The sequence below is a fragment of the Myotis lucifugus genome, unplaced genomic scaffold (assembly GCF_000147115.1).
Source record: "Myotis lucifugus unplaced genomic scaffold, Myoluc2.0 scaffold_139, whole genome shotgun sequence".
In the NCBI taxonomy this organism is placed as follows: Eukaryota; Metazoa; Chordata; class Mammalia; order Chiroptera; family Vespertilionidae; genus Myotis; species Myotis lucifugus.
Window position 1 is genome coordinate 2,636,523 of NW_005871187.1, and position 13,557 is coordinate 2,650,079.

The window sequence follows — 13,557 nt, forward strand, 5'->3', positions numbered from 1 at the left end:
CTAGTCTTACCCAAAAACTCATTTAAAATAATGTAAGAGCCTGGCCAGCGTGGCTCAGTGGTTGAGCGTGGACCTATGAACCAGGAGGTTATGGTTTGATTCTCCGGCAGGTACATGGGTTCCATCCCCAGTGTGGGGCGAGCAGGAAGCAGCCAATCAATGATCATCTCTCATCCTTGATGTTTCTCTCTCTCTCCCTCTCTCTTCCTCTCTGAAATCAATAAAAATATTTTAAATAAAAATAAAATAAGTACATCAGAATGTTGGCATCTCATCTCCAACAGGAAGTGACCTCATTTCTCCTATTGGTTTTGTGCATTTTTAAATGGACCGGTCGGCCACGTGTGTATGATTAGCACTTCACACCTTGTTTACAATGTGGGGGAGGGAGGCTGTCGTTGGCATCTGTCCCGCTGTTTCTGATGAGCTGTCAGGCTGAGAACTCTCCCTTCATTGGGACAGTTGGGCCAAAGGCCAGGCTGACTGAGTGAAATGTCAGATGGTCCTTTTTTTTTAAAGATCCGCCCTAAAGCCTGAGCTGGTCTCCTAGAGCTCTCTCAATTCTGCAGAACCAGCATCCAAGAAAGAGAATGCTTGTTTACGGTGCTACCCTCTCCCCTTGGCCACCTTGTTCCTTCGGACTAAGGTGCAAATGGCAACTGGTTTCCAAGACCACTTATTCAGCACACACAGCAGCTGAGCTCTTCAGGCTGATGTAACAACCTCCCCTGCACCAGCCAGGCAAGGGGAAGCCTCCTGGGGCCCTGGTGGGGCCAGCGCCTTGAGGGGCAGCTGGGCAGGGCAGCCAGGAGTGAGGCCCACACAGTCATGACTAGGGAGCCTGAGCTATCAGGGTCACGGAGACAGGCAAGAGCATATAAGACAGGGATCATCCAGATTTCAAAGTCAGAGAATGGAAGGACTCTCAAGGGAAGAATGAGACCCAGAAGGTGGAAGAAGACTTGCTCAAAGAGCCAGGAACAGGAACTTAGACTCTCGACCAGCTGTGGGCAAACTACGGTCCGCGGGCCGGATCCGGCCCGTTTGAAATGAATAAAACTAAAAAAAAAAAGACCGTACCCTTTTATGTAATGATGTTTACTTTGAATTTATATTAGTTCACACAAACACTCCATCCATGCTTTTGTTCCGGCCCTCCGGTCCAGTTTAAGAACCCATTGTGGCCCTCGAGTCAAAAAGTTTGCCCACCCCTGCTCTTGACTCTGGGTGGATTTATCCTGTAACTACCTTAGTTAAAAATCAGAGTCAAAATCACTCTCAAAAACGTAAATTGCCAGTACACTTGACCCTAGAACCGTGGTCGGCAAACCGCGGCTCGCGAGCCACATGCGACTCTTTGGCCCCTTGAGTGGGGCTCTTCCACAAAATACCACGTGCGGGTGCACACGTACAGTGCGATTGAAACTTCGTGGCCCATGTGCAGAAGTCGGTATTTTGTGGAAGAGCCGCACTCAAGGGGCCAAAGAACCGCATGTGGCTCGCGAGCCGCAGTTTGCAGAGCCGCAGTTTGCCAACCACTGCCCTAGAACAACATGAGTTGGAACTGCACTGGTCCCACTTATACACAGATATTTTTCAATAAACATAGGTAGTGCTGTAAATGTATTTTCTCTTTTATGATTTTTCTTAATAACACGTTTTCTCTATCTTACTTTATAAAAACACAGTATATAATACATATAACACCAAATATGTGTCAATTGTTTATGTTATCGATAAAGCTTTTGGTCAACAGTAGACTATTAGTAGTTAAGTTTTGGGGGACTCAAAAGTTTATGTGGAGCCCTGACTGGTTTGGCTCAGTGGATAGAGTGTCGGCCTGTGGACTGAAGGGTCCCCGGTTCGATTCTGGTCAAGGGCACATGCTGGGTTGCAGGCTCGATCCCTAGTTGGGGGCGTGCAGGAGGCAGCCAATCAATGATTCTCTCTCATCATTAATGTTTCTATCTCTCTCTCCTCCTCGCCTTTCCTCTCTGAAATCAATAAAAATATATTTTAAAAAAAAAGTTTAAATGGAGCCCAGCTGGCATGGCTTAGTGGTTGAGCGTCAACCTATGAACCAGGAGGTCATGGTTCGATTCTTGGTTAGGGCATATGCCTAGGTTGCGGGCTCAATTCCCAGTAGGGGGCGTGCAGGAGGCAGCCGGTCAATGATTCTCATCATTGATGTTTCTCTCTCTCTCCTCCCTTCCTCTCTGAAGTCAATAAAAAAATATATATTTTTAACAGTTTATGTGGCCCTAACCGGTTTGGCTCAGTGGATAGAGCATCAGCCTGCGGACTCAAGGGTCCCGGGTTCGATTCCGGTCAAGGGCATGTACCTTGGTTGTGGGCACATCCCCAGTGGGGAGTGTGCAGGAGGCAGCTGATCGATGTTTCTCTCTCATCGATGTTTCTAACTCTCTATCCCTCTCCCTTCCTCTCTGTGAAAATCAATAAAATATGTATTTTTTAAAAAGTTTATGTGGATTTTCTATTATGCAGTGGGCACCCCTAGTCCCAGTGTTGTTCAAGGGTTAACTGTACTGTATATAGCACAGCAAGATGCTCACACTGTGGAAGGCACTTAGAACTAAGCCCAATGGAAGGAAAGGCAGACCCAGATCACCTGTTGCAGGATTATTCCGGGGCCTATGCTTACTAAGTAGAAGGGTGCATGGAACTCACCCAGGCTTCTAACAGTATTTCTCTCTTCCTGCCTCTTCTCTTTGTCTTCAGCATATATAGTTTATGTAAGTTAAGATGGGTGGTAAGATGCCTACTGGTCTGGAACCGTACTGGCCAGTAGTAGTTTGTTTTGTAATCCTCACCTAAGGATATGTTTCCATTGATTTTCAGAGAGAGAGAGAGAGAGAGAGAGAGAGAGAGAGAGAGAGAGAGAAACATTGATGTGAGAGAGAAACATTGGTTGGTTGACCCCATATACACCCTGACCAGGGATGGAATCCGCAACCTGGGTATGTGCCCTGACGGGGAATCAAATCTGCAACCTTTTCAGTGTACGGGACGACATTCCATCCAACTGATCCACTGGCCAGGACTGGCCAGCAGTTTTGACTACTACTACTACTAATAATAATAATGAAATGACAGACTATTAAGAGCTAAATGTATGCCAGGCACTATTCTAAGAGGCTTACTAACTCATTTAATGCCAATGATGAATAAGCGAGCACGTGCCCTGCTTTCAAAGAGCTCCTTGTTTAGGGAAGTGGTTCCAAATCATGGCTGACTAGTGGATCCTCTTGGGGAGCTGTTAAAACACCCTGATGTGTGGGCTCCATCCCAGAGGTTTTGCTTTAATTGGGTAGGGGCGGAGCCTGGGCATGGGGGGGGGGGGGGGTTCCCAAGCTTTCTAGATAACGGATGTGCAGCCAGGACTGAGAACCACGGAGCCAGGGTAAAGGAGGCAGACAGGTAGACTGGCCGTGGCCGGTGAGTGTGCCCGGTTTGTTAAGGGGGACCACAGGCGGGACACCTGACCCAGAGATGAAGGGTCGGGAAGAGATTCCCACTAGACGTGAAATGTGAGAAGGGGTCGCTCCAGGCCTATCACCATCGGGGTGTGTTCCAGGGGAGTTTCTCTTCCCATCACGGTTCTTTGACTCACACTACCCAGGTGGCCATGTCCCAGATGGAACCTTCTAGTTATAAAGAGTCTGAGCCAGTTATAGCCAAACCAGCACCCCTGAGGGTCAAGCTTCCCCCCATGAAGCCAGGCACTGGTTTTCACGCCCAACAGGAGGGGAACCTCTGCCTGGCTCAAGGGTCAGCAGTGGAGGCTCTGTCCCCAGGAGGAACTGATCAGGACTGGGAATCGGAAGGGAGCTGGCTTGCTTGAAGAACCTCCCCTTTTTGGCATAAACCTCTGTAATGCAGCATCATCTTTTGAATTTGCTTAAAATAATATGCTGACATGTGGATATATCTTTTTATGGTTGTATCTGTCTGTCATTTTAACCTTCACTTAGAAGATATCTCCACCTGCTTCAGGCCTCTAGACCCTTAGAAGCACCACGTGGCCTCGGGCCCCTGTGTTTTTGTGGGATTTACCTACCCCTCCGGGATGCAGGGTCTTACTAAGGCATCTAGGTCATCTGCCACTTCCTGCTCATCAGGTCCTATCACCGTGCATCTATAAATCACTATAAGAGTAATTCAGGCCCTAATCGGTTTGGCTCAGTGGATAGAGCGTCGGCCTGCGGACTGAAAGGTCCCAGGTTCGATTCCAGTCAAGGGCATGTACCTTGGTTGCGGGCACATCCCCAGTAGGAGGTGTGCAGGAAGCAGCTGATTGATGTTCTCTCTCATCGATGTTTCTAACTCTCTATCCCTCTCCCTTCCTCTCTGTAAAAAGTCAATAAAATATTTTTTTTTAAAAAAAAAGAGTGATTCAGGTCTCTGTTCACCAAACCCAGAGATTTTGTTGTTTTGTTTTGTTTGTTATTATTATATAGATCAGGCAGGACCTGCGTGGGCTGCCCTATAATTAGACCTGGGGGAACTCATAATTATCAGCCACTGCCTGGTCTTGTCGGTTGGACTATTCTGCAAAGGACCCTGACCCTGCTGCCTATTTTTGTCATGACACCCACTTTGCATCGTTAATTAATGGCTTCCACCTAACGTCTGCCACCCCCGGATCATAGATTTTCTCCCCACAGAAGTCAGAGTGCTCATTTCAATGAGGCTATTTCCTGACAACGGCTCCAGCAATAGTCAAAGATGCCGGTGCTCCCCTTCCCAGTGTTTCTACTTGGCGATCCGAGTGTCTTCTAGCTGTTCAAGGAGCACAGCTAGGAGGTGAGTGTGCAGTTCACCACTAAAAATTTACTCCAGCATTCCTGTCTCCCTAAGTCTTTGAATTATTTCCTTCACATTATACCCAGGAATTTCTAGCATCTCAACTTCAATTAGCATGGCTAAGCTAGGGCAGACCACAAAGGCGGGGCCGTGTTTGTACACTGGCGAGAATGACAACTCAGACTTGGCTAAGAGTCCTCTCACTTGGCTGTACAATTGCTTCAGAATATACACAGATGATTAAAAACACAGGTTGGTGTGAGTAGACAAACACCTCAGCATCTGCATTGTTAATCACAGAAGTGTACTCTACTTTTGGTGGTCTCAATGCCCTCACAGAGTAATGAATTCAACAGGCCAGTAGCGCTTAGAGACATGGCTAACTGGCTTTCGTATCACTTTAGGGCGCAGCGGTTCCCAACCTGTGGGTCGTGAACAATGAAAATACATCCTGCATATCAGATATTTACATTACAATTCATAACAGTAGCAAAATTACAGTTATGAAGTAGCAACGAAAATAATTTTATGGTTGGGGGTCACCACAACATGAGGAACTGTATTAAAGGGTCGCGGCATTAGGAAGGTTGAGAACCACTGCAAGAAGGATAGCGCATGTCATTAATCAGGGCTCCATCTATTTCCACAAAATAAATTTCTTCATCAACTGCAGATAATCTGGCTCCTGTTATCTTCTGCATCATCAGGCCTACGTGAAGCCTTGTTGTAGCTGGTCTGGGCCACAGTTTGCCAGAGTGGGCCTTACATACAAAAGTGGGCCTTAAAATAAAAGTGGAGCACACAGTTAGAATTGCTCCCAGCTGTTTGAAGCAGCCCAGTGATTTCAGAATCGCTGGTAATTTGGCCCACACTGATCATTTCAGTTTAATTTAAATTTTCTTGTTTCCTACTTGATCTAGCACCATCAGAAGACCACTTAGGCAGTCCATCTTATTTTTTTCCCCCTAAAATAAATGAGCAAAATATCTCCCCTCAATTTGACTTTGTAATTGGCCACCCAGGGCAGGGACTCTGACTCTAGTTATGCTTTGGCAAAAATGGAGGGGAGAGGGCGAGCGAAGAACTGGCTTACTCTTAAAAGCAGGCTCACTGTTGTGGGGTCTTCAAGGAAGGCCAGATGGATTCATTCATGAGAAGAGAAGCGTGGCAACTTCCTCCAGCAAGAGAGGCTCCGAATGTGTTGGAGAGTCCAGGCACGAGCTATTTCCATTCTTTGTGCAATTAGTGGGCACCATTCTTTCACAGAGAGAACTCATTTTTTTAGAACTGGGGGACCTGCGAATTCATCTCATATCATTTAGCCATCAATCAAATCCAACTTGGACTCTGGTTTTTTCCCTACAGAAATCAGAGTGCTCATTTCAATGAGGGAATTTCCCTAGTAACGGGGAGAGACAAGTTTTCCTTTAAGTGCTATCATAGAAAGTCATTTGTTTTTAGCTGGTCCTTAGCCAACAATTTCGTACTCGGAGCTGGGCATTCTCTTTTTCTTTTCAGCTGTGCAGCAGTAACTACCCTCTTCAGTCCCTCCTGGCTTTCATGGGTTCTGTGTCAGTCACCCCTCGTTTCTCCAGGCCTTGCCTTTAATGAGCACTTCAGATGTTTTTCTGGTTCACAGTTTTGCCACTGTGTGGCATGGGCTCCCAGAGTTCTGTCCTTTCAGACCAGATGGATTTTTACGGCTGTCACCACAGAGTCCAAATGATGACTCCCAGGTTCTGATGATTCCCTGAGAGGCTGTTGTGTGAAGTCGCTCCTGTCATTGATTCCTACATGAATCAAGGTTCCTGTGATACGCAACAGGAGCAAACTCAAGCTATTTTAGGCAGAAAACAGATTCATTTGTATATGTTGAGTAATCATAGACGCTGTGGGAGCCAGAGAATCCGATTTAGAGGTCGCAGCTGAGCCGGGAACCATGCCCACACTCATGCTACGGAGGGAGTCTGTGGGCACACAACTGCCACTTGCACCACTAACATCAGTCTTGGACGAGGACCCTAAACATGTGTCCCTGCTACCTCTGGGAAGCGGCTTCAGGAGCCAGCACTGTGGCCCCTGGTGCCAGAATACAGTCAGTTTTGTATCACTAGCCTCCAATTCCAAGTGCTGGAGAAAGGCATCTAGTGCAGAGGACTCTATGCAAAGCTGCCAGGGGAAGCAAGCATCCAGCATTTTCAGCTTCTGTCACGGAGGCGGGGTTCCTACAAATACAGGAAGTGGTGTTTGGATGCTAGGAAGCTAAAGGAATGACAAACGCTAGTTCAGCTTATCAATTGACATTCACAAACAAAAGAAATTTCTCTTTCAAACTCCTCAATGTTAAAAAGGGGCATCCAAGGTCTCCATTTTACTTACTGGTCTAGAATGTATTTTTGCTCATCTTTCCTCATGTGCACTGAGAAGGACAGTAAAAGCATAGGAGAATTTTTAAAATCAAATGATTATATCTTGTTTTCTCTTTCTCCTTTACTGATATATTGAATCTCTTCCATTTTCAAATATCAGCTTTTATGCAGATGAATTCCATTTTTAAATTTCTTTTATGTTAAAATGTTTGCAAAATATCCAGTCATAAAAGAATATAATAGGAGCAGGATCTCTAGAGAAAGTTTTATTCCTCATATTTGTTGGTACAATAGCCTAAGCCTTCCTGAGTTTGTTTTGCTTGCTTTGTTTTAAGTAGAATTGATGATGGTCTCTTCTCTACGCAGGAAATTGGATTCAGTGAGTGGCAGCCGCAGCCACACAATGAGTCCTTAAGTGGCCGTCCATTGCTAACACTGAGCCCCTGACATCACACTAATCCTGGCAATACGAGAGAGAGCCGGATCAAAGCCCACTGGGAGAGGGAAAGAAAATAATCCCAAACTGCTTCTTTGATGTCACATTAGGCCGTTAATATACATCACATCTGTTTATCGTCAACCTTCTGCCCAGTGCTGGGCTGGCTTAATTGCACACCTTTGAGACCCAGCATTAAGTTCCTGTGGGCTCGGATGGGAGATGTGATTTGTGTCGTAGTTAATGATGAGGTTTAGGGCCAAGTCCAGAGTCATGCGTTCCCATACTCTGCCCTGGCCTGACTGCATGTTCCTCATAAATCACGCCTTCACTGCGTGAGGGGACCATAAATCTGCCCAAACGTGGGCCTCTTCACCCTGTCCTGCTCTCCTCCCAGACTCTGCCTTTTGATTCCCTGGAGTACAATGAGAAGGCTGTTAGGTAAGTGCTTTTCATTTCTCTCTGAGTGGGCTGGTCGTTTCCTTCCTGTTACTGTGTGTGTGTGTGTGTGTGTGTGTGTGTGTGTGTGTGTGTTGGGGGGGGGTGTGAACAGTTGTTAGGTTTTTAACTTTATCTTTGAAATATATCTGTCATCCAGACTCTCATCTCTTCATATTTCAAGTATTTTTAGAGCATGGTCCTGTTTTTTGATTATAGAAAGATTTTGTCAAGCTTTGTGCAAAAAGAGGCGGAGTTGAAATAATTGAAAAAAAATTTAAAGAAGACACAGGGTTTTAAAAGTTAAATAAGCCCTGGCTGGGTGGCTCAGTTAGTTAGAACATTGTCGTCCTGATACGCCAAGGTTTTGGGTTCTATCCCCGGTCAGGATACATACAAGAAGCAACCAGTGAATGCATAAATAAGTGAAACAACAGAATTCTCTCTCTCTCTTTCTCTCTCTCTCTCTCTCTCTCTCTCTCTCTCTCTCTCTCTCTCTCCCCCCCCTTCCTTTCCCTAAAATCAATTTTTTAAAGGTGTTGGCAAAATAAACACATTTTTAAAAAATTTAAATAAGCCCTAGCTAGTTTGGCTCAGTGGATAGAGTGTCAGCCTGCAGACTGAAGGGTCCTCGGTTCGATTCCAGTCAAGGGCACATGCCTGGGTCTCTCTCATCACTGATGTATCTCTCTCCCCCTCTCCCTTCCTCTCTGAAATCAATAAAAATATATTTTAAAAAATAATAAATTTAAATAAAATGGCATCATGAACTATTTTTACCTCTAGCCAACTTGGAAACTGCAGCAACGGTACATCAGATTTTGGCACAACATACCTGATGCCGTCATCTTTTGTCTTTGTAGGGAAGGAGGAGAAGCAGCTGGACTTTCATAGGAAGAACGTGAAGGAGTCCCCGCAGGTGCCGCGGAGTAGTTATGTGAACAGGTCTGAGTCCGGGGTAAAGACGCCCAATGGGAGGAATGGTGTGGCTGGGTGGGAACTGGCATTCTCAGGTAACCAGCAGGGTCTGAGACCCTGAACCTCACGCCTAACACTGAGGTATTTATAGCCAACTTTCTAAAGGAAAGAAAAGAGAGCTCATAGCAGTTTGGCCTCTTCTTTTAGTCCTCAAGTACAGCTAAGAAAGGAGGCGCCCTTTAAAAGCTGGTATAACAAGCTCCTTATAAGGAAGCATGTGTAGGAGACAGAAAAAGAAAGGAAGGGAGGTAAGGAGAGATGAGAGAGAGAGAGAGAGAGGAGAGAGAGAGAAATTAAGATGATAAAAACCTCAGCTAGCATGGCTCAGTTGGTTGAGCATAGGTCGCCCAGTTTGATTCCCAGTCAAGGCACATGCCTGGGTTTCTGGCTTGATCCCCTGTAGGGGGTGTGCCGGAGGCAGCCAATCAATGATTCTCTCTTATAGATCTCTCTCTCTCTCTCTCTCTCTCTCATCAATAGAAATCATTTTTTTAAATGATAAAGACCAAAACACAGCCAAGGTCAAGGTTAGCTAGCGTTCCTCAAGGTCATTTAATGAGCTATGACTGAGATCAACATACTAGGTTAGAGCATCTCAAAGTTCTCCAAACAATCTTACGGAAAAGAAAAGTGATCATATACCCTCAGGCAATTGGAGAGCTGATGCTGGCACTGCAAACATTTTAAAAACATTTCCTGTTTCATCCTAAAAAGTTGTACAAATGTTGCATTCTACGCATAAGGTGTGTTTTTTCACAGAAAATGTTTTAGGCTAATGACCATTCAGCAAGTTGTGTCCCACTTAGTCTATGGTTTGCAAAGCCCACAGCGCATTGCCATGGGAGCCTCTGAGGGGGCTGCTCCATCCGTTTGAGACACAGATGAACAGCAATTAGTTCAGTCCCAAATATTGTATCTGAAAATATTGTGACTTTCAGTTAAGTGTATTCAACCATTTAGCCAAATATTTTAATAACCTGCAGAAACCCAGGGAATATAATTTTAAACCTTGGCCTGCTCTGTTCTCAGTGGAACAAACGGAGCTTTGCATGACTCCTTCCTGGCAAGAGACACTTAGTTCAATCAGAGGCGTTGCTCACTCTAAAAATTTCATCCAAATCTGGAGTTAGTGTTAAATGACACCATGTGTTTCCTCTGGTTAAGGAAGGTCAATAAATTGTGTTCCTTTTTGTTTCAGAAAACTGAGATATTTTAGTCTGCTCATGTTGAAAAAATGCTAATTGTGAATTGAAGAAATGTGGAGGGCAGTGGGAGCCCTAAGTCTGCATGGGTGTGCCTGCTCATCTTGCTTTCAGAATTCTGGGGTATTTGACATCTATAATAATAAAAGCATAATATGCAAATCGACCGAACGGCTGACAACCGGAACGACCATCCAGATGTCCTTCTGGATGACCTACCGGAAGAAGCTGGGGCTGCAAGGGTTGAGGCAGCTGCCGGGGGCTGCAAAGGCCTACTCTTGCACGAATTTCGTGCATAGGGCCTCTAGTGCTATAAACCAAGTCTGCTTTCTTATGGCCTAAAATATGTCAAAAGACGTTCTGAGAAATGACAGACAGCATTGTTAAATAAACACAAGACCTCCCAAGAAAAGGAAACACTTATTTGAATAATTTAAATTAAAATTTAAAAATCATCCATAATTGAATGAATCTCAGAGAAGAGATTAAGCACGAATTGCTTCCTTTGAAAAATGAAAAGTCATACTCAAGCCTCTATGATCATGAAAACCACACTACCCAACACTAATATCCCTATACTGCCCAATATTAACATCTCTATGCTACCCAAAAAGGGAAAGTTGATAAAGATACAAGTCTCTTAATTGAATATAACCTAACAATTCCAGAATACCCAGAGTAATACGGGGCGTCCCAAAATAACGTACACACACTTTAACAGTAGATTCTATTACATATTGAAAGTGAACTATATTTTAATAAACACTGCCTTTATAATTATTCAAAGTGTGTATACATTTTTTTGGAGAACTGTGTATACGGTATATCTACAGGTGTAGATGGAGGAGGAAAGGATGGTGGATGTAAAATTACAGTAATTTGTAGCTATTTGCCTGAAAATCTAGCTGAGTAGCTTCCACGTACAAAAGATAAGTCACAAACGTGTTCCGTGCTTGTTTCCCAGGCCTCCTCCTCTATCTGGGTTGGCCCGGCCTTCTAATCTGTTTCCCGCAGTCCTGCACAGCCAGGGGGAAGTTTGGGAAGCTTTCCTTCCTGACTAGAGGGACTTACTCATCCCACAGCCAAGCTTCTGAGGGCAGGGCCTGTGCGACCGCGAGCAGAGTGTCTCTGAGCTGGATCAATAAACAGATACATTGAAAATGTCGGTTCTTTGTCCCAGGTAGGAATGTACAGGATAAGTGCTGCAGAGGAGCTCAGTTGATTACAGCACAGACTCCGTCAGGGCACATGCAAGAATCAACCAATGAGCCCTGGCCGGTGGGGTTCAGTTGGTTGAGTGATGATGTCCCATGAACCCAGAGGTCGCTGGTTGGATTCCGGGTCAAGGCACATGCCTGGGTTGTTAGGATCTATCTCCAGTAGGGGGCGTGCGGGAGGCAGCAGATGGGTCTTTTTCTCTCCCTCTCTTTTCTCTCTCTCAAAAAAGAAATCAATAAAAACATTTTAAAAGAATCAACCAATGAATGCACAAATAAGTGGAACAACAAATTAATCTCTCTGTCACTCTCAGTCTCGCTCTCTCATAAATAATAAAATAAAATAATAAAACGAAATGTTCAGGGTATTTGGGGGCGCAGAGAAGGACACGAAACCCAATGGTAGCTGCCCAAGAAGGCAAGCTCAGGGCAGGTACAGAGCCAGGGCCTTGGCGTCCACGCCCTGGTGTGTCCGGGGCAGGTCAGCTCCCGGAGGGAGAGGCGCAAAGAGGGGCGCAGCACGGAGAGCCGCTTCCAGCTCCGGGAGGGGAGCGTCTCCGACGGAGCCCCGGATTCCTGAGCCCGGGCCAGCCCTGGTGGAAAAGATGTATTTCGGGCTGCGATTCAAGTAAACTTTGAGGAGCTTCAAAAGCTCGGACTTGGCAATTGGATGCAAAAGGCGCTTCCAAGCTCTTCCGATCCGACGGCAACTTCTAAGGTACAGTGTCTGCCGCCCGGCGGAGCTGGAGTCGAGTCGGAAAAACAACTTGCCGAGAGGCTGGGGCTTGCAACACCCTCAGCCTTAAGCCGGAGGCCAGCTCGCGGCGCCCCCGCTCGGCGGCCTGGCTCCTGCCGCCGGCTGCGTCCCTGTGCTCGGTGTTTGAGCGGAAACCGTAGGCCTCGGGTTCGTGGGCGACTCCTTGTCGGTGAGCACCTCGCCCACATGCCCACCTGCCACGCCCGTTCGGCCACCTGAACGGAAGGGTCACTATTACCCACTGCAAGTCCACGGGACCAAGCCCCGCGGGTCCCGCCCGCCCCGCGGCCTCTGGTCCTCCTACAGGGGCGGGGCCGGCGCCTCCCGCCGGGTGGGCGGGGCCAGTGCCTCTCGCCGGGTAGGCGGGGCACAGGGTGGGCGGGGCCTGCACCCCATCTCCTGCCCGCTGCTGGGGAGGGGGTCAGCGTGGGGGTCCCTGGGCTCCAGCGCCACCCCGCTTCGGGAGAGAGCACTGTACCAGTCGCGGGGGTGCGCTCCCACCAGGTGTGTGCCCTGCTGCGGCGACTGGACTGCGGAGACTTCGTTTCCCCACCCACGGAATGAGGGTGCTGACCCTTAGGTTTTACAGACGTGGGAGGGTTAAAGAAAGACGAATCTAAATCACCTGCGTGCCTAGCTCATCAGCATTGGTGTCTTTCCAAATTCCGAATTTCCCATCTAATTCAGCTCATAGCTACCGGAGATATAACCTGAAATAACCCTCAGGAGACTTACTGTCTGGTGGAGAAGAGGAACAAGGGAAAACGGGCCGTGGGGGGAGCTGCCCTGGTAGAACTGCGGGGTCTCCTCTGGACGCCCCGGGAGAGAGCCCATTGCAGAGGTCGGGGAGCCTTCCCACAGGTAAAAACCTGGGCAGGTGATGGCCAGGCAGAGGGGGCTGTGGAGGGAGAAGAGGTAGCAGAGACCAGAGGTGGGGAGAGAGCAGACCCGAAAGCTGGCAGTAGCTCAGACCGCCTGGCAAAGGGAAGCTGGAGGGTCAGATCACGAAAGAAATCCCATGTTATAAAAGTTTAGTGACTAGATTTTTATCTTGAAGCAAAGAGAAAACATTCAAGTGTTGGGGGCAGTGAGAAGGGCACCAGGGCTAGACGAGGGGTGTCAGACAGGACCTGGGTTCAGCAGCCTCAATACTTGGGTTCTGGCTAGGAAAGAATTCAGAGCCAAGACTCTAAATAGAAGAGAACATTTACTTGGAAAAGCACAGAGGTAGAAAAAGTAATTTGTAGAAATGGACTTAGGAAACAAGTTATAGAGGCAAAGGAAGGGAACTTGGAGCTTAGAAGTGGGGAAGGCAAAGGTTATGCGCCTGGGGAGT

General features: G+C 46.9%; 1 long non-coding RNA gene across 1 annotated transcript; it reads left to right on the top strand.

Annotated features, from left to right (window-relative positions):
- Positions 1–4,691: 4,691 nt before the first annotated feature.
- Positions 4,692–11,027, top strand: LOC106698124. The gene is made up of 3 exons (XR_001349409.2): positions 4,692–4,824; positions 8,931–9,012; positions 10,244–11,027. It is a non-coding gene; the product is annotated as an uncharacterized LOC106698124 (long non-coding RNA).
- Positions 11,028–13,557: the final 2,530 nt, after the last annotated feature.